The 26,890-nt window shown below is 44.6% G+C and overlaps 1 protein-coding gene across 3 annotated transcripts in view; it reads left to right on the top strand.

Moving 5' to 3' along the window:
* Positions 1-1,820: 1,820 nt before the first annotated feature.
* LOC115084589 (C-C chemokine receptor type 5-like) overlaps positions 1,821-26,890 on the top strand; it is a 47,624-nt gene continuing 22,554 nt past the window's right edge. Inside the window, exons 1-2 of one of the 3 annotated variants that reach the window (XM_029589655.1) lie at positions 1,821-1,935; positions 18,997-19,220. The gene's annotated coding sequence lies outside the window, so the exon portion shown is untranslated. Of the gene's footprint in view, positions 1,936-3,754; positions 3,875-18,996; positions 19,221-26,890 lie in introns of those variants that run through there. The other 2 variants (XM_029589652.1, XM_029589654.1) reach the window with 2 other exon arrangements.

The following is a 26,890-nucleotide window of genomic DNA, read 5'->3' as shown; positions in this document are numbered from 1 at the left end:
GATGAGTGCTCAAATGGCCATCTTCCAACATCGAAATGCGGCCTTTGGCTGCCTCCATGCAGGGGTGAAGTTCTGCTAGCGAGTCTTTCAAGTCCTTAAATTGCGTGCGAGAGTTCTGTGAAACGGGTATCTAATGCTGAGATCACCACATTAGTTACTGTAGCCGTGAGTTCTTGTTGGAGAGCCGACGTTGGCGGGGTAGCGGGTGGGGAAGGTCGCCCTGGAGTGCCTGCCATCTTTGCACTGGGCCCGCCGGTCTTGTCTTTATCCTTTTTAGTTCCCTTCAGGGGCATAATAATGGTGTTTTTGAGCATGAAACAGTTAATAGACATGGAATCTCTTAGCCGCCAGAAAGAATAGGGCGAATGTGCACTAGCTGAAGCCAATTACCTTTGATTGGGAGAGGGCGAGGCACGGAGCCAGAGCTAGAGACGTCCGCTCGGTTTCACAGCATCACGTGACCTCCGCCTCACATAGGGTTTAAAGTGGACTCACAGGTCTTCAATCCTCTGGATGAGAGCCCATTCACCCCAAAAGGGAAATCCAGTGTAAAAATCTCTCTCTCTCTCTCTGTAATTAGCAGGGAGTGCTCGATGAGGTATCACTTCAAACTGAAGGTGCCGAGTGATGCTGGGAGGCTTCACTAGAGAGTAAAATCTAAATATCCACTTTGTTCAGAGGCTTTCTAAAGCTGATCACATGGAGTTTAAAAATGGCTGGGCTAAATATTTATTTATTTATTTATTTATTTATTTATTTATTTTCAAAAACGTTACTTAGCCGGATATCTTTTGAAGATATCCAGTTAAGCAGCAATTTGTTCAGCTACACAAGGCTGGATAAGTTTAGATCTGTTCAGAAACAGGTGTTAAGTTATCCGGCTAACTTAGGGCCTGATTCACTAAGCATTTTTCCCATAGACACAGAAGGGGAGAAAAGCCTTAGTGAATCAGGCCCTTAGCCGGATATATGTGATATTCAGTTAGGTTAACTGGATAACTCAACCCCTCCCCAGTATTCCCTTCTATCAAGCTAGGGTGAGAGTACATTGTACAAATCTCATCTTTGTGTACCTTTCCTCATTCCAAATCACATCAGATCTTCACTATGTACTGTGCTGTTTGTACCTGTGACCGTGCATGTAAAACTGCGCCCCAAACCCTAGCCTTCCACCAAAACCTCACCTTGAGGTACTAGTTCACCCTCCTACAGTGGTGTAAATAGATGACAAATATATGTGCCACCTCAGAGGCTCTCCATCCTCCACCCTCCACCCCCCCCCCCCCCCCCACACACACACACACACACACACACCGAGGTTTGGAAATATCACAGCTTAACAGCAGGAAAAAAGATGTAGTTATTTCTGGTGACAACATGCATTACACTATCACATGGAATGTTAAACACCCCTCATTTTCATAAACTCCTCCCCTTTGACTACATTTTGAAAATTTGCATATGTATCTCGTGATGTGAAAAATAATGTGGGAGTTATGGCATTATCACAGGCGTTAGGACCCTAACGCCTGCGATAACACCCTAATGTATTTTGATGAATGACGCTTTTAATTACTTATACAGCCAGCTTTGAATCCTGGGCCCCACACTTTTAATATTAATTGTCCTATGCAATGTTTTAAGTGTGAGCCAACATTTCAAAGTCAAATGTGTCACTTATTGTTAAAAGTCTTATTTTAGAAAGAAGAACCAACTTGTTTCTGGTAATGTACAATTCCTTTTTCTTGACATTTTTTCTTAACCCTTTAAAAGTACTGCTGAGTCCTCTTCACACAGGAAATTATGTGCTTCCTAAAACGCGTCTATATTTGTTGCTTCTAAGTACGTGGCTAAGAGAGCTGATTTTTTTGCCCAAAAGACAATTCACCTCTGAGAATTTTTTTGCAGAGCATTAGCAGTGCTACATACAAATCTGTGAGTATCACTTTTATTGTATTTATACTTTTACAATGATATTGTGATTATGTGTAGAAAAAAAACATTATTTTGTAGTGTAGTTTTATCCATGCAGCCTCTGTTAATGTGTTCAGTTCATATATGCAGTCACCTCTGACCTTTCTTCACTTGGTACAAAGTTCTGTGGGTTTGAACCACAGATGTGCAGGTCACTTGTAACCTGACTTGCAAGTGTTTTTCTTTCTTTTAATCAGGTTTTGGTTTGTTTTAGTGAGTCTTCATAAAGACTTAGAACTTTTTTGGGGGAAGGAATAGGCAGGTTTTCCTGATGCATGCAATCCCTGAAATTGTAATATTACAAACTGTCATTTGTAATGTTCTGTAAAACTGTTTTGTATTATAGGTATGTTTCCTCATGTCATTTTAATTTTATTTTTAGTAGGAATCGTTTTTATTAACGTTTTGGCAGCATCTGTGGTAGTATGAGCCAAGGGTATTTTGAAAGACACTGTAGTGAGATGCAATGGTTGTTTGACTATTGATGTGTACAGCCTCTCTGTTATGCCTCTTGACTTTTTAGGTTGTGAGTTAGGTGCCCCCTCAGAACCCTTTCTCTGTTTATCTCAATTGGTAACCAATAGCATACATTCCCCACTAATTAATGAACAGTCATGAAAATAAAATGCTAGCTGCAATATTTCATTTACAGAATACACTCTTAGACAAAACCATGAAACCGAAAATAGAATAAATACTAGAAAAGGAACATTTCGTTAAACAGCCAGTTTGGTAGTAAATGAATTAGATCTTGCTGGGATTAAACTAGGGAGGAGCACAATGTAAAGCGCAGGGTAAGTGCAGAGATAATGCCTTAAAGTCTGACACCAAGCTTGCTGAAAGGGAAAATGATTTATTTTCCAAAATCTTTTGTGTTTTGAAAGCATTTTTTTTACACACAGAATGCCTCTCCCCACCAGCAAGCAAAAGTAAAGTCTTTTCTATAGTACAGACTTTTGGAAAATATCTGTGCATCTAGTTTTGACAGAACATCCTTTCAGCAGATGAGAGCACCTCCTCAGAGAACTGAAATATTATTTTTTTTAATAATTGTTATTGTGAATATACTGTTTGATTTATGTGATTGTTTTCACAGCCTGTATCGCTATGCTGTTGATGAGGTCCATATTCAGACAAAGTCCAGATAGCAAAGTTATCCTAACCTTGGAAGTATATTCAATAGTGCAGTAGTTGCACTATTGAATATAGCTGTTTATCTTAAAGTTAGCTGGCTAACTTTAGGACAGCTCTTTGGCTCGACCAGACTTAGCTGGCTAAGTCATCCGGCTAACTCTGAATATCGTAGGTAATTAATTAACTTAGCCAGCTAACTCAATTCCTCCCAATTACATCCCCAAAATACCCCTAACTTATCTGACTAAATTCTAGCCCATAACTTAACTGGTTAGAATTCACCCAGATAAATGCCCAAACCTTCAATTAGCCAGCTAACTTCTGAGTTAACCAGCTAAATGCTTTTGAATATGTTTTATGATATGCATTTAGTTTTGTTATGTCTCATCAGGTTTGTTGAGGAATGTGAGTTATAAATCTAACGTAATAAATAAATACATAACCATTGCAATCTTAGTCATGTGAAGAACTTGGGGGCTAGACCAGTTCCTTATTTCCTTGTGTATCCCATGGTTACTTATTGAAATGATCTGCTTTAGCACCCCAATGTGGGTTTGCTATGGCTTTGTTCCAGTTTTGTCTGAGCATGCGCCAACGTTTTTTGAGTCACTCTGGAGAACTCAGGAACTGGCAAGACATTCTCTCTCCAGCATGCAGTCTTAGAGGAGTCAGCTTCCTGTAGAGCAATTGTAAGCTCCAGGGAGGACTATGCCAACTAACTTAATTGGATTGCTTTTCATCGAGGCTTGGAGCAAGCCATCTTTTTGTGAGTACCATGGAGTTGCATTAGTCCACTTTTTAGTGAATCTAAGGATAATTGAGCAATGTTTCTATGCTTCTATGTTCTTCTGCTCACAGTGAACTGAGGTGCTGTTACATATATATGCACCATATATATGGTACATTGTCAGTTCAGGAGGTGATTAAATTGTAACATCTACCTCCTTGATGGCATAATGCTGAATGTCATGTTAAATGTGTACAAGCAAATACATAAGATGCTTGGACTCAGATACACAAGAGCAATGAGTTTGGTGAAGCTGGTGAGGCCTACCCCCTCTCAGAGAGACTGCAAGCTCTAAGGAAGTTAGGGTGGTACAAATCACACTGGTCTTTCCCTTAGAAACCAGTGATTTCATTCAAACTTTAATATAACTGCAGCAAATAACTGAGAGTGATTTTTAAATTCTCCACTTTCAGCTCAATTGCTTTAATCTGGAATTTTCCTAAAAGCAGAGATATATGGTTGCAGCACTGATAAAAGGTTAATTTTGATTCTGAGATAAACAAAAATCCTAATGGATGTCTGGAAAGGTGGATGAAGTCTTTTGGCAGAATGGCTGTTGGTTTCTCATTGAGAAGGTGGTTAATTCTCTGTACTATATACATTTTAACAATTCATTTTGTATCCTCTTTAACACAAAGGGTAACAGAAGTTCCATGTATGTAACTATCTCCTCCAACCTGTCAAACTCCAAAGCAAGCACAATTTAGAGAGGTCAAGCAAGCTGGCAAAATCTCTGGGCACCTGATGGAGGTGAAGAGAAGGTTAGGACTTGTGGTGTAGTAATAGATAGGTACTGCTCCTTGTTATGCTATCTTCTGTTTCTGTGCAGAACTCTTCTAGCTGTAGCATCACTTCAGGTTCTATTCTGGAATAACTCTAGGGGCGGATTTTAAAGGAGCGCGAATAGCCTACTTTTGTTTGCGCTCCAGGCGCAAACAAAAGTACGCTGGATTTTAGTAGATACGCGCGGAGCCGCGCGTATCCACTAAAATCCTGGATCGGCGCGCGCAAGGCTATCGATTTTGTATAGCCGGCGCGCGCCGAGCCGCGCTGCCTACCCCCGTTCCCTCCAAGGCCGCTCCGAAATCGGAGCGGCCTCGGAGGGAACTTTCTTTTGCCCTCCCCTCACCTTCCCCTCCCTTCCCCTACCTAACCCACCCGCCCGGCCCTGTCTAAACCCCCCCTTACCTTTGTTGGGGGATTTACGCCTCCCGGAGGGAGACGTAAATCCCCGTGCGCCAGCGGGCCGCTAGCGCGCCGGGACGCAATCTGGGTGCGGGTCCGGAGGGCGCGGCCACGCCCCCGGGCCGCCCCGGGCCGTAGCCACGCCCCCGGGCCCGCCCCCGGAACGCTCCCGACACGCCCGAAAACGCCGCGCGGTTCGGGACCCGCCCCCCGACACGCCCCCTCGAAAACCCCGGGACTTACGCGAGTCCCGGGGCTCTGCGCGCGCCAGTAGGCCTATGTAAAATAGGCTTACCGGCGCGCAGGGCCCTGCTCGCGTAAATCCGCCCGGTTTTGGGCGGATTTACGCGAGCAGGGCTCTGAAAATCCGCTCCTAGGTGAATAAGTAGGTAGCAGCACCTTATCTGCTTATCTCTGAGTTGTAACAGCACCTCATTCCCCTGTGACCAGTATAACACAGAAGCATAGAAACATAGTGACATAACAGCAGAAAAAGATCATATGGCCCATTTAGTCTGCCCTTCCATCTAATTCAGTGGTTCTCAACAGGTGTGTCGGGACACACTGGTGTGTCACAAGGTCCTGGGAGGTGTGTCACAGGGCCAGCAGATGACTGCCTCCTTATCAGCCTGGGTGGGAGTTGGTTGACTTCTCTTACATTGGGCCTGATGGGAGGTGACTCTCACTCCCTTCTTTTCTTTCTGGCCCAGTGGGAGGTTGCTTCCTCCTTCACTCAGATCAGAGCGAGACATTGCCAGCTCCTGTTGTTCTGGGCCTGATGGGATGCAAATTTTATCTTCCGTACTGAGTCTGGAAGTGATGCTGCTGATGATCTCTTCACTTTGTGGAGGGTGGGGGAAAGGTTAGGGATGCTGAGAAGATGAAGGTCCTGGGACATAGTAAGGACAAAGGCTATCGGAGCCATTTTGAATACTGGCAGCCGACAGCCCGAGTGTAGGAGGTCGCTCCCAGACCCCGCTGGACTACCAGGGACTTTTGGCAAGTCTTGTGGGGGTCAGGAGGGTCACCCAAGGCTTGCCAAAAGTCCCTGGTGGTCCAGCAGGGGTCCAGGAGCGATCTCCTGCACTCAGGCCATCGGTTGCCAGTAATCAAAATGGCACCAATAGTCTTTGCCCTTACTATATCAAAGGGGCTACCGGTGCCATTGGTCAGCCCATGTGACATGGTAGGAGCACAAGATGGAGCTGGCCGTCCATTGCTCCTACCATGTGACAGGGGCCGACCAATGGCACCGGTGGCCCCTGTGACATAGTAAGATCAAAGGCTATCAGCGCCATTTTGAATACCGGCAGCCAACGGCGTGAGTGCAGTAGATGGCTCCCGGACCCCCGCTGGACCACCAGGGAGTTTGGTAAGTCTTAGGGGGGTCAGGAGGGTGAGGGGTTTGTTTAAATTCACTCCTTTAGATGGCCGAATAATTCGGTGAAGATTTGTTGTATTCTTGGGGAATCGCGATACATTTTGCTTCCCCACGAATACAACGAATATGGCCCTGTATGTTGCGGATTGCCAATACGTTGTAAACACATGCACGCCCCTACCATTTGGTGAAGGTCGGATCTCTGTGACTGAAGTGAGGTATTTTGCTAGTAGGTAGGAATTTGTAGTAATCTTCTTTGTTGCGTGTTCTCATTCTCAATAGGACATGCATTGGTGCTGCAATGCCGACTTTTCATAGGAAGGACTATTGCTGTTTAATTCTTGGAATTAGTGTTGCAATGGTATGGAAGGTTTGCTGCGCATGTGCTGAGTATTTTTTTTCAGGTTTTGTATTTTACAATGCGCCTGGTAGTAAGGGAATTTGTGTTTCTGTTACTGAAATAGCACCAGAATCAGAATATCTTTTTTATATAGCGAGTTGTATTTGAAATATCCTAGTTCTGCTCTGCATCAGTTGTTTGGGGATGTGGAGAGGCGGGTTCTTATGAATGCAGAGTATATGTTACATTTAGCCCCATGATGGCCAGGTGTTCAGTGTGTCACGCCTGTAAGCATTATCTGTCAGGTGTGACCCAGTAGAAAAAAGGTTGAGAACCACTGGTTTAATTTATATAGCCCTTACAATTCCCATCACTCCCTCAGAGATCTCAAACAATTCCCAACAGGCAAGCAATGTGAATAGTTACTCTGTTGTGTTTAAAATTTGTTTCTTTAAGAACATAAGAACATAAAAAATTGCCATTCTGGGTCAGACCAAGGGTCCATCAAGCTCAGCATCCTGTTTCCAACAGAGGCCAAACCAGGCCACAAGAACCTGGCAATTACCCAAACACTAAGAAGATCCCATGCTACTGATGCAATTAATAGCAGTGGCTATTCTCTAATTAAACTTGATTAATAGCAGTTAATGGACTTCTCCTCCAAGAACTTATCCAAACCTTTTTTGAACCCAGCTACACTAACTGCACTAACCACATCCTCTGGCAACAAATTCCAGAGCTTTATTGTGTGTTGAGTGAAAAAGAATTTTCTCTGATTAGTCTTAAATGTGCTACTTGCTAACTTCATGGAATGCCCCCTAGTCCTTCTATTATTCGAAAGTGTAAATAACCGATTCTTATCTACTCGTTTAAGACCTCTCATGATCTTAAAGAAATTTATCATATCCCCCCTCAGCAGTCTCTTCTCCAAGCTGAACAGCCCTAACCTCTTCAGCCTTTCCTCATAGGGGAGCTGTTCCATCCCCTTTATCATTTTGGTTGCCCTTCTCTGTACCTTCTCCATCGCAACTATATCTGTTTTGAGATGCGGCGACCAGAACTGTATACAGTATTCAAGGTGCGGTCTTACCATGGAGCGATATAGAGGCATTATGACATTTTCCGTTTTATTAACCATTCCCATCCTAATAATTCCTAACGTTCTGTTTGCTTTTTTGACTGCTGCAGCACACTGAGCTGACGATTTTAAAGTATTATTCACTATTATGCCTAGATCTTTTTCCTGGGTGGTAGCTCCTAATATGGAACCTAACATTGTGTAACTACAGCAAGGGTAATTTTTCCCTATATGCAACACCTTGCACTTGTCCACATTAAATTTCATCTGCCATTTGGATGCCCAATCTTCCAGTCTTGCAAGGTCCTCCTGTAATGTATCACAGTCTGCTTGTGATTTAACTTCTCTGAATAATTTTGTATCATCCGCAGATTTGATAACCTCACTCGTCGTATTCCTTTCCAGATCATTTATATATATATTGAAAAGCACCGGTCCAAGTACAGATCCCTGAGGCACTCCACTGTTTATGTTAGGAATCTTCTAAGGAGTTAGCAATCTGTTAGCACTCACCCTGCTTACCAGGAGGGCAGAGTGAGCGATCTGGTATCGATCAGCTCCTCCCAAGGGGAGGAGATAGCAATCTGATAGGCTTGGCTCCTATAGGAGGAGGAGTTTAGCAATCTGTTAGTGCTCTGCTCCCCCAAAGGGAAGGAGTAGCAACTGTTATGCTTTGTTCCTGTAGAAAGATGAGCCAGCAACTTGTATGATCCCCACGGGGAGATAGCTAACTGATATGGGTCCATTTCTGCAGAAAGAGGAGTAATGGTCTGATGTGGGTTGGCTCCCACAGAGTGGCAGATGATAATACCGCTCTATTAGTGTAAGGAGTAACACTTAGTAGAAATAGTGAATCCCTGGGCCGATGGCAGATGACAGCTCCCTCAAGTGGAGATCCTGAGAGGGACCACTGGCTAGGCTGGAGTATTGAGACAAAAACAGATAGTTCTTTATTAGACTGGAAGTAGGACCATCAGAGGTGGCAATAGTGAGCTGATGTGCCAGGCAGGGCTGAAGTCTCTCTGATACTAGAACTACGATCTCTGAGTTGCTGAGCTGTAAGGAGAGACTATAGGTAGTGAGTAGACAGGGTATGCTGGACATAACCAGTGGTAGATGATACACTCACAATTATAGATATCTGTAATGTCTTCTTATGCAACAGAGAGTCTTCAGTATTCAGGAACAGGAGCTGCAGGCAAGTACTGGCTCCTATAGGCAGTCTTAAATAGAACTCACAATAAATGTGTATGGGATAGCTTCTGGAATAGAAGAGAGGCTAGGAGAGGTTTAGGAACATAGGCCCTCCTGGAGCAAGTACTGGTTTCTATCTGCAATCTGCAGTGGTAACTCACGATCTCCGTACCTATGATAACGTCTTAGACTGAAGGGAGTCTTAGAGATTAGGAACATGGGCCCTCGTGGAGCTAGTACCGGTTCCTGTCTGTAATAGGACTCACTATGTTCATGTCTGCAATCGCCTCTAGTCAATAGGAGTCTTCTGAGTCTTCGGGAACGAAGGGCCCTCGAGGAGCAAGTACCGGATCTCGTAGAGCATTCTGAAATCAAGAAGAGGGAGAGTGGGGCCCCCAAGGAGTGGGTACCCCTAGGTGAGTTTGTAGAGGCAGAGCAGCGGAGAAAGGATTCCCCGAGAGTTGCGAGGAAGGGGTTCCTATCCTTGTCCTTGCTAACTCAATTCGAAGTAGCAATCAATGACCTTTTATGTTGGAAGCAGATGACGTCACTAAGGGGGACGCCCCCGAGGTTTGCGCCCTTGCTGGTATAAAGTATGGAGCGCGCGTGCGCGCCCTTACGTCATCAGAAACATGGTGGATCCATGGCATCAGGCCAGCCTGGGGATTCCAGGAAGAAAATGGCGAGAAGAAGCCGCGGCAGCATCTGTCCGTCAGACCTGAAGGGAGTCGCCCCAAGGTAGAGAGGGTGGAGTGAGGGCGAGAATAGGCACGAACGCAACAGTTTACCCTTTTCCACCTAGAAAATTGACCATTTAATCCTACTCTCTGTTTCCTGTCTTTTAAACACGGAAGCAAAGAATTCATTTAGTCTTTCCGCAATGGCCTTATCTTCCCTAAGAGCCCCTTTAACCCCTCTGTCATCTAATGGTCCAACCGACTCCCTCACAGGTTTCTTGCTTTGGATATATTTAAAAAAAAGTTTTATTATGAGTTTTTGCCTCTGTGGCCAACTTCATTTCAAATTCTCTCTTTGCCTGTCTTATCAATTTTTTACACTTAACTTGACAATGCTTATGTTTTATCCTATTTTCTTCAGATGGATCTATCTTCCAATTTTTGAAGGATTTTTTTTGGCTAAAATAGCCTCTTTCACCTCACCTTTTAACCATGATTGTAATGATTTTGCCTTCCATCCACCTTTCTTAATGTGTGGAATACATATGGACTGCACCTCCAGGATTGTACTTTTAAACAATGTCAATGCCTTTTGAACACTGTTAACCTTTGCAGCTGCACCTATCAGTTTTTTTCTAACTATTTTTCTCATTTTAGTAAAGTTTCCCTTTTGAAAGTTTAGTGTTAGAGCTGCAGACTTACTTATTGTCCCCCTTCCAGTTATTAGTTTAAATGTGATCATGTTATGATCACTGTTGCCAAGTGACCCCACCACTGGTACCTCTCTCACCAAATCTTGCGTTCCACTAAGAATTAAATCTAAAATAGCTCCCTCTCTTGTTGGTTCCTGAACCAATTGCTCCATGAAGCAGTCATTTATTACATCCAGGAACTTTATGTCTCTAGCAAGTCCTGATGTTACATTTACCCAGTCAATATTGGGGTAATTGAAATCTCTTATTATTATTGTACTGCCAAATTGGTTAGCTTCCCTGATTTCTCTTAGCATTTCATCATCTGTCTGACCATTTTGTCCAGGTGGATGGTAGTATACTCCTATGACTATACTCTTACCCAACACACATGGGATTTCGACCCATATGGATTCTACTGAGCATTTACTCTCTTGTATGACCTTTATCCTGTTGGACTCTATACCCTCCCGGACATAAGGTGCCACACCCCCACCAAGTTGATCCTCCCTATCATTGCAATATAATTTGTACCCTGATATAGCACTGTCCCATTGGTTCTATTGTGATCTAGGTGAGATCCAGCATTTTTGCATAGATAAGATACAAGTACAATGACAGATAAGCTGCTCACTGTTCCATGTAATACAAGTTTGTAGCTTCCAGGAAAAGGTAATTAATACTATCAAAAACCACTTTTGCATTGGAGGCAATTTCCTCTTTAGCACAGTGACTAACAAAGATACCATTTCTAAGGGCAGCTCAACAAAATATATAGACTACTCTAACAACAGGTCTGTTCATCTAACCACAGTATTAGAATTCTGCATGTGACACTACAGAAATGTCGTCATACAGGATAGGAACTGAGTCGTGTGTCACTTTGCTTTATGCACCATCAGTAAGAGTAACAGCTTATTTTCCTGTAAGTGCTTCTGTTCTTTTTCTCATCCTGTTCAGGTCACTAACTGAAGTCTTTTCTTCTAACTGTTGTCATCCCTTTTCTATAATTGCTTTGTTATATATATATTTTACCTGGGTAAAACTGGGTTTATAGGGCCTGATTTTCAAAAGCATTTACAAGCTTAAAACTGGGTTTTACATTTGAAAATGTACTTTACCCGTATAAATGGGCTTTTGAAAATTTCTACAATATATGCCACTGAATTATCCATAGGATTTACCCGCATTAAGTGCACTGACTAAATGGCTTTTGAAAATTGCTAAGATAGTATGTTACATTTACATGCATAACTCCTTTGTAAATTCACCTGTATGCAAGTAAATAGGCTTTTGAAAATTGTGCTTTTACGTGCTTAACTCCTTTGAAATTCACTCCATACAGCTGAATTTTCAAAAGGTTTTATGCGCATGGACTTGCCTTGGCAACAGGTCTCCACGCTTCCTGTTGTGTGCTTAGTTGCTGCCTTGTTCCTGTTCCTGTTCCAGCGTTCATGTTCCTGTTCAAGTACCTGATCCTGTTCCAGTCCTTGTGTTCCAGTTCCAGCCTCCTGTTCCCGCTACCCTTTGGACGGATTCCTTGGCTTGACTCTCGCTTGTACCCGACTACGCCCAGGAAGGATTCCCTGGCTTGATCTTCGCTTGTACCTGACTACTCTCTGGACGGATTCCTTGGCTTTTGACCGTTGTTCGGACCTGACCTTGAGTGCTCAATGAATATACTATAGAATTCCAGACCTTCACAACGGAGTTGGGCTGGCAGGAGGATTGCGTCTGAGCCATTTACCTAGATGGCCTGTTGCCTCAACTCAAAGATGAGCTTGCAGCCCGCGAACTACCCTCCTCTCTCGAGGATCTCATCGACCTTGCAGGTCGCTTAGACCATCACCTTCAGGAGCACCACCAGGACGCCGGGTACCCTGGTGCCCCGCTGCAGAATGTTCTCGCTCTCCATCTGCGGTGAGCCCCACAACCAGCAGAGCTCTGCTGTCTACTAAGTTTGAGGAACCCATGCAGCTGGGACGTGGAGGCCTCATCCTCAGGGAGCACCTTAGATGGAGGCATTCGGGTCTGTGCTTGTACTGTGGACCTGCAGGACACCGCCTGTCTTCATGTCACATCTGTCCGGGAAACTCACTGGCCTGACTTCAGTAGGGGTCCTGAACTTAGGCGCTACCTCTCCGGCCCCCCAGCTAACGCTTACCTTGACCTGGAACTCTTGTTCCTTCCCCCACCTTGGCTTTGGTCGATTCAGGAACTGGCGGGAACTTACTCGTGAAGGTCTTGACCCAACTTCTGGGCATTCCTACTCATCCTATCAAGAAACCACTACTCATCGCCTCCATTCACGGTGACCCTCTACCTGGAAGGATCTTTCAGGTCACCGTTCCTGTTCACCTCCTCTTTGGAGTTCTGCATGATGAGGAGGTAGAATTCTTCATCCTGGATAAGTCCATCCATTAAGTGGTTTTAGGGTTACCATGGCTTCAACGCCACTCGCCCCACTTTGATTGGAAGACCCAACAACTTGCCAAATGGAGTTCTGCTTGTCATCGCAGCTGCTTCAGGAGAGTGGAACCACCTTCTGTGATCCCGCTGGTGGTCACTGTCTCAGGCCTCCCTGCGCCATACATTGACTTTGGGGATGTGTTCTTGAAGCAGAAGGCTGACATCCTCCCGCCACACCATGAGTTTGACTGCCCCATTGACCTGTTACCGGGTACCACACCCCCTAGGGGCAGAACTTACCCCTTTTCTGTGTACCTGAGACCTGAGCTAGGTCAGGTTATATCCAAGAAAACTTGTCTAAAGGCTTTATCCGTCCCTTCACGTCACCTGCTAGTGCAGGCTTCTTCTTTGTCATCAAGAAGGATGGGTCACTATGACTATGCATAGACTATCGCAGCTTGAATGCCATCACTTGCAAGGATAAGTACCCGCTGCCTTTGATTAATGAGTTGTTCGATCGCCTCCAAGGGGCAACCATTTTCACCAAGCTGGATTTACGTGGAGCCTACAACGTGGTTCGTATCCGTCTCGAAGATGTCTGGAAGACAGCTTTTAATACTAGGGATGGACATTACGAATACCTTGTGATGCCATTTTGCCTTTGCAACGCACCTGCGGTGTTCCAACGCATGATCAACAAAATCTTTTGTGACCTGCTCTATATGAAAGTTGTCACGTACCTAGATGACATCCTTATCTTTTCTAAGGATCTTGCTACCCATTGTTTGGATGTCTGCATGGTGCTGCAGCGCCTGCAGGAGAATCACCTTTTTGCCAAGCTAGATAAGTGCTTATTTGAGAAGCAGAGCTTACTCTTCCTGGGATATATCATTTCCCACATGGCTTCTCCACAGACCCCGGTAAGCTACGAAACATCCAAGATTGGCCCCGACCTATCGGCCTCCGAGCACTCCAGTGGTTCCTTGGTTTTTCCAACTACTACCGCCACTTCATAGTCGATTACTCTCTGGTTGCCACGGCCCTTACCTGTAAGGAAAGTGACACGAAGAACTGGACCCCAGAGGCAAATTCGGCCTTTCAAGCATTGAAAGATGCCTTCTTGCTAGGACGCTGTTTGCGACACCTAGACCCGAACCGCCCCTGCATCACTGAAGTTGATGCTTCTGCTATTGAGCTGGGGCAGTGTTGAGTCAGCATTCTCCAAAAGGGGTTCTGCGTCCCTGTTCCTCCTATTTCCATAAGTTCTCCCCCACGGAGAGAAGCTATAGCATTGGGGATCGAGAACTACTCGCAATCAAACTTGCTCTCGAGTAATGGCGCCCCTGGCTGGAGGGCACCCAACATCGGTCCACAATTTTCACTGACCACAAGAACCTGGAGCATCTCTGGCATGCCCAGCATTTAAACGCTTGCCAGGCCCACTGGGCGTTATTCTTTACTGATTTGACTTTGATCTTTGATATCATCTAACCGAGAAGAATCTCCAGGCTGACGCCTTGTCTCATTCTTTTGAACCCAAGGATTCTCAAGACGAACCTCGGTATATCATTGACCCAATCTGCATTTCCTTGTCTGCCACTGTGATGTGCCTGCAGGGAAAACAGTGGTGCCCACAGGCTTCGTGAATAGCTGGCCATCCTGGACGCACCAGGACTATGTCCCTCCTACAGTGCTACTACTGGTGGCCCACCATGTCCTCTGACACGCGTGCTTACATAGACTCCTGTCCTATGGGTACTCAACAGAAACCTCCTGTGGGCCGACCTGGGGGCCTGCTGCAGCCTCTGTCTGCCCCTGAAGAACCCTGGACTCACCTGTCCACCAATTTCATGGTTGACCTTCCAATCTCGATGGGGAACACTGTCATCTGGGTAGTCATGGACAGATTCTCGAAGATGGCTCATTTTGTTCCACTTCTCACCTTGCCCTCGGCACCCGAACTTGCACATATGTTCTTTCTCCACGTTTTCCATCTCCATGGATTGCCTGAAGACAAGACATCGCCTCTGACAGGGGGCCCTCAGTTTGTCGCCCACTACTGGCGCTCTCTATGCAAAAATTCAGAATCTCCATCAGCCTAACAACTACTTACCATACCCAATGGCCAAGCTGAGTGGATGAACCGCTCCCTCAAGTGCTTTCTCCGTGCTTACTCCAATGACCAGCAAGACAACTGGGCCCAACTGCTCCCGTGGGCTGAATTTTCTCACTTGTGGTGGTGCTGTCTTCGGAGTTCGTTGCCTTGCTTCTGATTTGGACTGCCTCTGAATTACCCTTGTCTGCTGCCTGCCTTGCTACCTGGACTGCCTCTGGATTACCCTTGTCTGCTGCCTGCCTTGCTACCTGGATTGCCTCTGGATTACCCTTGTCTGCTGCCTGCCTTGCTACCTTGTCTGCCTCTGGATTACCCTTGTCTGCTGCCTGCCTTGCTACCTGGACTGCCTCTGGATTACCCTTGTCTGCTGCCTGCCTCCTTATCTGGATTGCCTCTGGATTACCCATGTCTGCTGCCTGCCTTGCTACCTGGATTGCCTCTAGATTACCCTTGTATGCTGCCTGCCTTGTTTCCTGGATCACCTCTGGATTACCCTTGTCTGCTGCCTGCCTTGCTACCTTGTCTGCCTCTGGATTACCCTTGTCTGCTGCCTGCCTCCTTACCTGGATTGCCTCTGGATTACCCATGTCTGCTGCCTGCCTTCTTACCTGGATTGCCTCTAGATTACCCTTGTATGCTGCCTGCCTTTTTACCTGGATCACCTCTGGATTACCCTTGCCTGCTGCCTGTCTCGTTACTTGGACTGTTTTTGGATTACCTTTGTCTGCTGCCAGCCCTGAACTGGACTGTCCCTGGATTACCCTGTCCGATACCTGCCCCTGGATTCAGACTGTCTTCGAGTATCCTGTCTGCTCTCCGCCCATGGATATGCCAAAACTACCTTTGGGAATGCCAGGGCTACCTCTTTCCCAGCCTGAGTCAGGTAAGAATGTTGCTCTACCATTTGGGTCACATAACCTAATACCCCCTTTCGGTGCCTTCTCCAGCAGCCCAGGCAAATACGGACGCCCTTCAGGCCTTATGGATGCACATTAACCAACGATTGTGCCAAGCGGCCGCACGTGCCAAGAAATCCTCGGATGCCCTTCGTAGACCTGCTCCTGAATTTCAACCTGGTGACAAAGTATGGTTAAGCACTCGCCATATCCGTTTGAAGCTCCCCTCCCATCGGTCGCTCCCAGGCATATCAGGCCTTTCCCGGTTGCTTGACGCATTGGCCCAATGACCTATCAGCTCTGTCTGCAACCTACGCAGGGAGTACACAGTTCTTCCCATGTCTCGCTACTCAAGCCTCTAGTACTTTCCTGGCCATCCCATAAGGCTCCAGTACCCTCACAAGTTGTCTCGGAGAGTTTCACAATCTACCGAGTACAAGAAGTCTTGGACGTCCGGAGGACAGACCACCATTGGGAGTACCTCCTCTATTGGGAGGGGTACGGTCCTGAAGAAAATTCTTGGGAACCAGCCTGTAAATTCTTAGATAAAGGGCTCCTTCAGCAGTTTCATCAAGCCCATCCAGGCAAACCCAGACCTCCAAGAGGGGGGCGTAAAGGGCGGCTCCACTCACCTGCAACACCCGGGTCCCAGACCTGGCCCTTCCTCCTTGGCACCGGTAGGCAGTTGCCTACACGCTCGCATTCCTGCTAAGTTCCCAGGCTCCTCCGGCAGCTCTGCAGCCTCCTCCGGTCCCAGTCAGTCTCCCCACGTGTGTTGAGGGGAGATGCCGTCATCTCCTAGTTCCAGCCTGCTTGCCTTAGATGTGCGCGCACGCACCTTCGCTGACTTTAAAGAGGCCGTGGCAGGAAACCTTCCTGTCGCCCCGGATGATGACATCTCTCAACCTTACCATATAAGGTGGGCCCCACCATTCAGTCTTTGCCTTGGCAACAGGCCTCCATGCTTCCTGTCGTGTGTTTCGTTGCTGCCTTGTTCGTGTTTCCTGTTCCCAGTCCTTGTGTTCCAGTTCCAGCCTCCTGATCCTTGCTACCCTTTGGACAGATTTCCTTGGCTTGACCCTCGCTTGTACCTGATTATGTCCTGGATGGATTCCCTGGCTTGACCCTCACTTGTTCCGGGACTACTCTCTGGATGGATTCCTTTTGCTTTTGACCCTTGCTCGGACCTGACCTTGTCTTCAACTGCCTGCCCTGACTTCAGCTTGAATCTGACCTTATATTCAGTTGCCTGCCCTGACTCCAGCTTGAACCTGATCTCATCTCCAGCTGACTGTCTTAGGACTTGGCCTTTCTTAGGCACTCGCCTACTCACAAGCTCGGACTTAACTTGTTCCTAATGCTTGCTTGCTTTCTGTCTGTCCAGGCTTCTGGAGCCTGGCCTTTGTCTTCGGACTTTGCTTCTTTGGACCCTGCATCTCCGCTGCTTCCTGGCACCCTGCCTTGGACACTCTCTCCGGGATCAACCATGTGGAGGCCTGCCTAAGACCAGCCGGCCCTGGTACCCAAGGGCTCAACCTGCAGGGAACGAGGGCTTTGTATTGGCGAAGCTCCAGTCAGCCCCACCTTCCCGTTCGGCGCCAACTCCACTTCAGGTCAAGGGTCTACCCCTGCAACACAGTGGTCCATATATAGAATATCAGACTGGGTCCTATAAAGAGGATCTCTTTCTCTCTCACACAAATTAGTTTGATGAATCAACTCATTAAGTTCACCTGTTATTTTAGGGAAAGTGCCTGTAGCAAATCTGCCTGAAAGGGTCTCTGTACTGTAAATCTAAGTAGAGTACATGCCCCTTGATATCCTACAATTCCCAAGGCGCATTCTCTTCTCATTCAGGAGATGCTTTTAAGCATCCAATGGAGTTGCAAAAGATGCAAGTTCTTTTACTGTACATGTTTTTAAGGCAAATTCTCAAAGGGAAACTACTACTTAGCTGGTGTAGCCAACACTCTTTAATAATTGTGCCCCGTGTTCTTTGCAACCGCTCTTTCTTCGAGCAGTGGAGAAGGGGGAGATAAAATAGTGTACATACATTTGAAATGCCAAGTTTGTGTGCTGTTTTAACCCTCCCAACCGAAACACACCGAGCAGAACCTCCCTTTTGAGTGTGGTTAAATGGACACACATATGAGCCCCTTCTGTATCTTCTAGCCTCTCAGACACACCAGCTCACCTGGGTTATCCACATAGCTTGGAAAATGGTCCTCTTGGTGGGGGGGGGAGCACAGTTTTCAAACTGCCTGCATTGCATCTAAAATCCACAAGATCTTTTCATTGGTGGACTTGGCACTAATTTTGAAAGTGAAAGCGTGCGTGTACTTTCACTCTGAAAACTGGCCAAGAAAAACAGATGGTTGAAACTGATTTTTCTGCAGATACTTTAATTTATTTAGAAAATGCATGCTTTTGAAAATATAAATGTGCCTGCATTATTTCTGTGCCCACCCTAACCCCATCCCTGGGAATGCCTCGAACACAGCCCAAAACTCTGCATGAGGTTGAACTGCACGCACACTTTTAGCAGTATTCAGGGGAGGCAATTTCCACTGCTAAAACATGTTTGGGTTTTTTTTGGCATGGAAATTTCTTTGAAAATTTCCATTTATTTGGCATAAAAACTGTGCAAGCAAATCTTGTTGAAACGAGCTCTGTGAGATTTTGGGATGTTTTTTACTTGCTCAACCTTTTTCTGGGGAGTTTTTACCTTTCTAGAGGCTACAGGGCCTAAATTCTTTACAGCAAAAGATATACTATTTCAGAATTGCAGAAGTAAACTGATTTGTAAACTGTTCCCATCTTTTTTTATTCTGCCTTTCCCCAGTCAATCAAATCATAAGATCAGAAGCAAACATAAGAACATTAAAAGTGACAGCCTGGGTCAAACCAAGGTCCATTGAGGCCAGCGTCCTGTCTCTGACAGAGACCAGTCCAGGTCAAAAGTATCTGGCAGATCCCCAATGACTGAGCAATTTCTTGTACCTCACTGACCCTAAAAGTTCAAAATGTGGAATTCTCAGATGATTTAGTACAAAAAAGCATGAAACTATTGCACACCCTGGTGAAGTTCTTTTGTTTCAGTGACTAATAGATGTGATTTTTTGTTTTTTTGCAGGTTGCTCTCAGAAGCACATTCTGATGGGTTTCTTTATGTAACACAAAACTCTGCTTTTTTTTTTTTTTTTTTTGATGAGAGGTATCACAATCCACATCACCTTGTTTTACGCACGTGAACTTGCTCTGCATTGAGAAGGCTACTATTTCTTCACACCAGCGAGAGGATATTAGCACCGCATTCTTTGATTCACAATCCTTCAGTAAATCTCACCAAAATACTAGGTAAATCACTATTGCCAGATGAATACAATATGTTATGCTAGTACTTCCAGTTTATATTTCCTGATTTATTATTGTAGCTGAAAATTCTATAGTTTCTGTACTAGAGACAAAGGCACAGTTGTGCCTGCCACCAATTAGACCTATGCTATGGTAATATCACTAAATAAAATCCAGTGAAAGAAGTGTCTTCCGTTCGCTGCGTAATCACATATATAATCTAAAGCAGCACTGTAATAACTAAACAATCAAATTACAATATGTCCTTTTTTTTTCAAGGTTTTATATTAGATGATATTCTCCGATTCAAATGGAGGGGGCCAATATATGGATTAGTAATGTCATCAGTAACACACGTTATTATCTCACTTTACTTTAGTAAGAGTCTATTGGAAAGTCACTTCTTACTTTTTATAATAGCCCAAGTGTAGAGAGCCCTTGGGATGGCTCTAGCTTGGGATACAGGTTAAGAGGTAGGAGGGGAGCACAGCCTTCTTAAGAGCGCCTCCTGGATGGATGCTGGAATTGATAGCTTTTGTCTGCATGTGTCTTGCAGTGTGGTGTGGCAATGTGACTGGCTTTCGGAGACACCTAGTTACCTGTTCTTCTGGTGTTCCCCAGTCTCTGCTTCCAAGCCGCATGGTCAGAGGTAGAGGAGAAGGGGAGAGGCATAGCCCTTTCCAGTACACAACCTGTCTGGCAGGTCTTTCTCAAATCTGAGTACAAGATTTATTCTTTTTGGAGATTACATTTTTAGAGTTTGTCTTTTGTGAATCCTTAGAGCTGGATCCAGGAGGGAGGAAAGCCCTGCCCTTGGGAAGGATTAGGGGTAGAGAAGACCTGCCGCTCCCATCTCACAAAGTGTGGATGGACACGGGCGGCTCGTCTGAAGGGAGTTTGGGGCTTTGGTATCTGAGAAGATTTTATTTTTGACCTTTGGCTTTGGGAGGAAGCTTTTGCCCTCCCTTCCTGCCCAGGAGCGGGGAGAGAGGAGTTCCCCTGCGGTGCTGATTTTTGGGGACTTTCAACCAGAAAGATCCAGTTTAACATCAGAGAAAAGAGCTGGGACACCCACTGGAGTCACCTCAGGAACTGGAAGGACAGTGCGGATTGGACTCTGTGACAAGATCTGGGGGCCTCCCGTGCCTTTTCCCTTTTGGGAAGAGAGACCCATGGTTGGCTTAGGGGACCCCATTCCATACTGGGAGCCCATACTTCCAAAACCTGGGAGGAGCGGTTATTCTAATGCACAGCACCCTGAGGGACACTTACTCCCAGAAAGCAGGACTGAGACTGTGGATGAATTATGGATGTAACAGTGAGGAAATGTGTTTTGATACCAGATGATAACTACTGAAGACTTACTATGGTAAACTTTATTTTTGAAACACCGCACATAAGTATTGAGCATGATTATTGGCACAGGGACAGAGAGTTCCCCAAGAGACTATGGGGTAGATTTTAAAAAGCATTTACTCGAGCAAAACTGGTTTTTGCTCGAGTAAATACACTTTACTCAAGTAAGTGGGCTTTTCAAAATTGCTACAATATATGCCATTGAATTGTCCATAGGATTTACTCAAGTAAGTGCACTTTACTCGAGTAAATAGCTTTTGAAAATTGCTACGATAGTATGTCACATTTACATGCGTAACTCCTTTGAAAATGACCCCCTTGGAGTACACCCGGAGAGAAGGTGTGTGCACCCCAGCACCCAGGGCCTAGAGTTTATCCTCCCCTCCCCCTCCCCCAATCAAAGAATCCAGGGCTGTTCTGGATTTGTGTCTATGTGCAGGGATTTAGCTCCAGGATTGAGTGTGCCCTAGCCTTCTTAGACACAAACAGAAGAAAGGCTACATAAGCCTCTGGCACACTTTTAAGTCCAAAAAGGTAATATAAATAAATATAAGTAAGAGTACAAAGTAAAGTGCAGCTTCCATGTGGTGCATAGTGAAATCCCCCATGCTAACCCAGAGTGAACGGATGAGTTAGCATGGGGTATTTCATCCCCTCCCCTCTTCCACAAGTTGAGAATCTCATTTGCCTGACTTCACCCATGGTCCTCTACACACACATATATGAAGAGCAATGGGGACCTGGTGGCCCCAACATAACACTCCCCAGCCCAAGGATCAAGGAGCCCTGCCATCTTCTGCTGAGGCTCTCCCTGGCAGGTCCCTTCCCCCCACTTGCTAGCCCTTCTGCTGAGGCTCAAAGAACATAAGATGTGCCATGCTGGATCAGACCAATGATCCATCGAGCTTAGCATCCCGTCTCTGACAGTGACCAATGCGGGTCATTAGGAGGAACCAGGCAGATTCCGAAGGGTAGATCCAATTCCTTGTTGCTCATTCCCAGGGATAAGCAGTGACTTTCTCCAAGTCCACTTGGCTAATAATTGTTTATGGATTTTTCCTCCAGGATCCTGTCCAAACCTCTTTTAAATCCAGCTATGCTAGATGCCTTGGCCATATCCACCAGTAAAAGTCAATAGCATAATTGTGTATGTAGTGAAAAATTACTTTCTCTGATTTGTTTTAAATCTGCTACCTGCTAGTTTCATTGAGTGTCCCCTAGTTTTAGTACAATTTGAAAGGGTAAATACCCTTTCCTTATTTACCTCTTATACCCCACTCATAATTTTATAAACCTCTATCAATTCCCACTGAGTAGACTCTTCTCCACGAGTTACAAACCCAGTAGTTCAAAGTAGCTAATACAGCACTTAAAATATTTTGGTAAACCTAATATCACCTTATGAAAAATTTTCAGCTCCTACTTTGGTTGAAATAATCTATCCAATATTATATACAACAAGCAGTTGTAGCAATGAGTACTACTGTTGCGACCGTCGCTGCTCGACGCCCTCACTCCGCCCTCACTCCACCCTCTTTACCTCTATGGTGACTCCCTCCGGGTCTGATGGATGGCTGGCTGCCGCGGCGTCTCCATGCTGTCTCCCTCCGGCGTCCCCGGACCGGCTCGACGTTGCAGATCCGCCATGTTGCCTGAAACCTAGGGCGCACGCGCTCTGATTGAAGTATCAACAAGAGCGCGAACCTCAGGGGCGTCCCCCTGAGTTGACGTCTTCCACTTCCAATATTTAAAGTAGCTGAGTTAGCAAGGGGTTGGGTATGGGAATGTGTCTCCCTACCTATGGACTCCTCCCCCCAAGCTACTCTGCCTCCTCGGACTTACCAGAGGTACCCACTCCTTGGGGGCCTCGCTCTTTTTCTTTACTTTCAGATTATAGATAGGAACCGGTACTCGTTCCTCAAGGGCCCATGTTCCTGGACACTCTGAAGATTCTCTACTACTTGGAAACTATCACTGCTACAAACAATTGTGAGTTACTATCGCTCTCTCAGAGCTTTCCCTGGAACCAGGTACTCTCGCCTCGAGGGCCTAAACACCTTTCCAGCACCTGAGCTTCCTTGAGACCTTATGTGAGTTTTGTCATCTAGTTCTGTTCATGAACTCTGCCTACTCTGCCTACTCACTTTCTACAGTTTCTCAACATCTCAGCCATCCTGGATCGCTGTTCCAGTACCTGAGGAACTACAGCCCTGCCGGGCATATCAGCTCAGCTCACTACTGCCACCTTTGGTGGTTTCAAAATCCTTTTTAATAAAAGAACTAATGTGTGTCTGTCTCCATATTCAAGCCTAGCCGGTGGTCCCTCTCAGGATATCCTCCTGGGGGCGTGGTCATCTGCCACCGGTCCAGGGATCCACCCACAACTATATCAGATTGCTGACTCCTCCTTCTTTAGGAGCCAATAAGAACAGATTGCTACTCTGCAGTCTAACTAACTGCAGATTTATTACAGATTGCTAACTCCCAGTTCTAACTCAGAGCTTTCCTAACAGATTTACATCAACTACCATGGATACTCATACCATAGGTTACTTATTTACACTTTTTTTTTTATACTGCTGACATTGGAAATACCCTACTAAGTTGTGCACAAAGCAGCATCTATAATAAAACAGAGATAAAACAATTACAACGTAATAATACATAAATCAGAATACAAATATTCCAGGCAAGAAGAAACGAGTCAAGAGAAAGCATTTTGGAAAAGATACATTTTCATGCTTTTCCTAAATAGCTTATAGTCAGTAATACTCTGAAAATTTAATGGCACCTATTCCAGAGGATGGGTCCCCTAACGAAAAAGCTCAATTACAAATGGCATGCAGGCACAACAACTTTACCGTTGGTATGGCCAAAAAGATGTTATCCACAGACCTCAAGTCTATCAGCTAAGTAAGCAGGGTTGACCGCTTGAAAGTCTTTAAATACCATGACAGTGACCTTAAATTGAATTTTCTGGGTGATTGTAAGCCAGAGAAGATGTTTTAAATCTGGCATAATATGATCTCGTGCTGGACAGGATACCACTAGACAAGCCAGCAGCATTTTGTATAGCCTGCAAAGCCATGCAACATATAATTAGGTAACTCAATGTAAAGAGACTTAACAATAAAATCCATTGTAATTAAAATAAATGCCTGGACAGTAGTTCTATAATCCTTCACCGATAGAAGATATTTCAGAGGACAGACCATTCTGACTTTAAAGGACAATTTTATAAAAGCCCCTAACTGCGGTTTCAGACAAAGCAGTGAATCAAACAAAAAACTAAGATCTGTAATAACACTGACAAAATTGAGAGGTATGTCTTCAATTGTAAAACCAAGCAACTGAGAAGGGATTGGAAGACTGCTAAGCCACAAAACTTCAGTCTTTTTAAGATTAAGAATCAGGTTGTTTTGTTGTAGCCAAAGACTGACCGCTTGCGAGTAGCCAATAAGTGACTCAGTGACAGATAGATCCATATCAAACTGAGAAAAATAGGTTCACCATCACTGTTCTAAACAATACTGCACAGTAACCAGTATACCTAATTATGCTATCTGGAAATATAAATTCATCACAATTAATTCCTTTTAAAGGATGACAGAACCACATTAAAGTATACTTCAAACTCATGAAATGTTTTACATTTATATTTTCTCTTATCAATAACAATAGTATAATATTTGAACTTCTTTCTGTGTAAGCAAAGGTGTAATTGGTATATTCTGCTGGAAAAAATAATAATGAATCTCAACTTAATACACATTTATTATGAGCTTTACAAAAAGTTTTCATTAACATAAATACATCATAACATATTAAACATTAAAACTTTGTATATGCAGCACTGATATACAAAACAAGTATATATTAACCATATAAAATTGTAATCACATATTCCAAAAATCAATCACATGCGGTACTCATTCTTCACTTATCAAATCATCCATTTACATTCATATCATATCCATCCACACACTCACATTATATAATATGTCCCGTCCCAACAAACAACAGGATCCAATTTGTTTCGCCACTGCAGCCTTCTTCAAGGGAAAATCGATTCCAGTGCTTCAATTACGTGCTACACCTCATTTCATCTGACATTCCAATATATGAATGGCCGATGAGCATCTCCCTTTATCAAATAAGCTATATCACTATTGTCAAGCTAGGGCGAGAGAACATTGTAGAAATCTCAACTTTGTGAGACTTTCCTCACGCCAAATGACGTAAAATCTTCACTGAGGTCTACTGTGCTGTTCGTACATCTCACTCTGCATGTCAAACTGGCCCCAAAACTCTAAATCACCACCAAAATCTTACCTCAAGTTTATTAGCTGGCCCTCCTATAGTGATATAAATAGTTGATTACTGTGATGGTCTCCCTAGACTAGAGGCTCTTGCTCTTTCTGTCAGCCATGCAATTTACAATCTTTATCGCAAATCTTATTATGGCCGTTTCGGGCATATCACACAGCTTAATGCCAGGTAAAAAGGTGTAGTTATTTTTCTGGCGTTAAAACATGCGATATTGCCCCTCAATTGCCCCTCAATTTCATTAATCCCTCCCAAACCCTCCCCGATCCCGCCCCTTCAAAACATGTGCATTTCCACCATGCAATAACATAACTATCGCATGTGTTATGGTGTTAATGCATTATTGCGCACGTTAATGCCATAATGCATTTTGATGAATGACCCTGTAAGATCTATTACACATACAAAGGAATCAGTTTATTATTTTTATTACGTATATACCTTTTATAGTACCTCTGTCTTCCACAAGATTACTAATATCAGTGAAAAGGGATAAGTTGTCTAAAATACAAGTTACCATAAGAGAAAGCTTTATTCAAAGAATGACAACTGCTGTACTCATATCAATTAATTTTCATGGCAATCTAACAAATCCTATACTATAGATTATATATTATGCATCAAACAATCTTGGAGTAATCGAATTCGTCCCTCAAAAACTTCTTGTATTTGGTAGCCTTCAGGTCACAATGAAATTTCTGCAGATTCTTATTGAAATCAGGCAGTTGGTCAGCAAAGAAGACAACAGGAGTGTGAGTTTTAAGATCTTCCAAGTGTGCATTGACCTTCTCCTGATAAGTAGTAGCTGCACGTTTGGTTGTTTCAACAATCAAAATGATAAGATCAAATGAACACTTGTTAAGAATCTGGTTCCATAAGGTGAGGAATTCAGGATCTTCAATATGGAGTTGGGGTTCTTTCCAGATCCGAAGAAGCATGAGGAATCCCATCTCACTCTGCTAATATTCCACCAGAGTGGCTGCAGGCAGTTCCGCCCGCGTGGCCTATTTCTGCAGCAGATTGTTTTCTGACCACGTCACAGAGGAAAGAACAGATGATATCTCAGAGAAGAGGGACGCATCCGATAGTAGCGAGTTGAAGTCTTGCTCTGAATAACTGAAAATATCACTGGACAGAGATGTAGCCATGAAACTCCTCAGTCCAAGCACACAGTAAATTGAAGGTGGAGAAGAAGAGCAGTACACACAATGGTACAAACACAATAAATCAAGTGAAGTGCAGATACGCATAAGGATCCTTAGACCTCAAATGAAACTTAAGTCAATATAATAGGTGCCAAGCAATGCAATTATTTAATAAGCAGTTGTACTGAAATGAGACAAACGTCGGTCCCCCCCAGCATGGACCATATTTTGCCACTCTGGTTGTATAGGGAGGGAGAAGAGCCGAAACTATAAATAAATAGAGAAAGAGGTAAGGACAAAACTAGGATCCAGAAACTTATCTATATCTTAATTATATTTACCTTAAACTATTTTTTTAATTCCACCTTTTATGATACTTCAGGGTGGATTATATTCAGGCACTGCAGGAACCCCATATCACCAAAAATCCAAGTCTGCACCTGAAGCAATGGAGGAAGAAGCGACCCACCCAAGCCCATAAGAAACATCAGTGGGACCTAAAACCCAGGCCTCCTGTTGCACAGCTCACTGCTTCAACCAGCAGGCCACACCTCCACTCTGTCAAATATAAGATATAGATATATCTGTCTATCTAATATGTTAAGGAAATCGGGTCTGTCTATTGGTGACTGGCAGGATGTGCATGTGCATACTAACACACATGCGCGTTCCACTGAAGAGTGCACCTATCTGGCTCTTGAGCCATCTAACAACCAGAGCCACTGACAGCAGCGCCTCTTTGGTAATTTGTCAAGCACCCAGACGACCTCACATGGGGATTCCGTGGCATAAATGGCCCACAAAGATGAGACCTTGTAGATGAGGCCATTTATGTCACAGCATCCC

This window comes from Rhinatrema bivittatum, chromosome 2, assembly GCF_901001135.1.
Source record: "Rhinatrema bivittatum chromosome 2, aRhiBiv1.1, whole genome shotgun sequence".
In the NCBI taxonomy this organism is placed as follows: Eukaryota; Metazoa; Chordata; class Amphibia; order Gymnophiona; family Rhinatrematidae; genus Rhinatrema; species Rhinatrema bivittatum.
The sequence above is the reverse complement of the archived record's forward strand: the minus strand, read 5'-3'. Positions and strand labels throughout refer to the sequence as shown.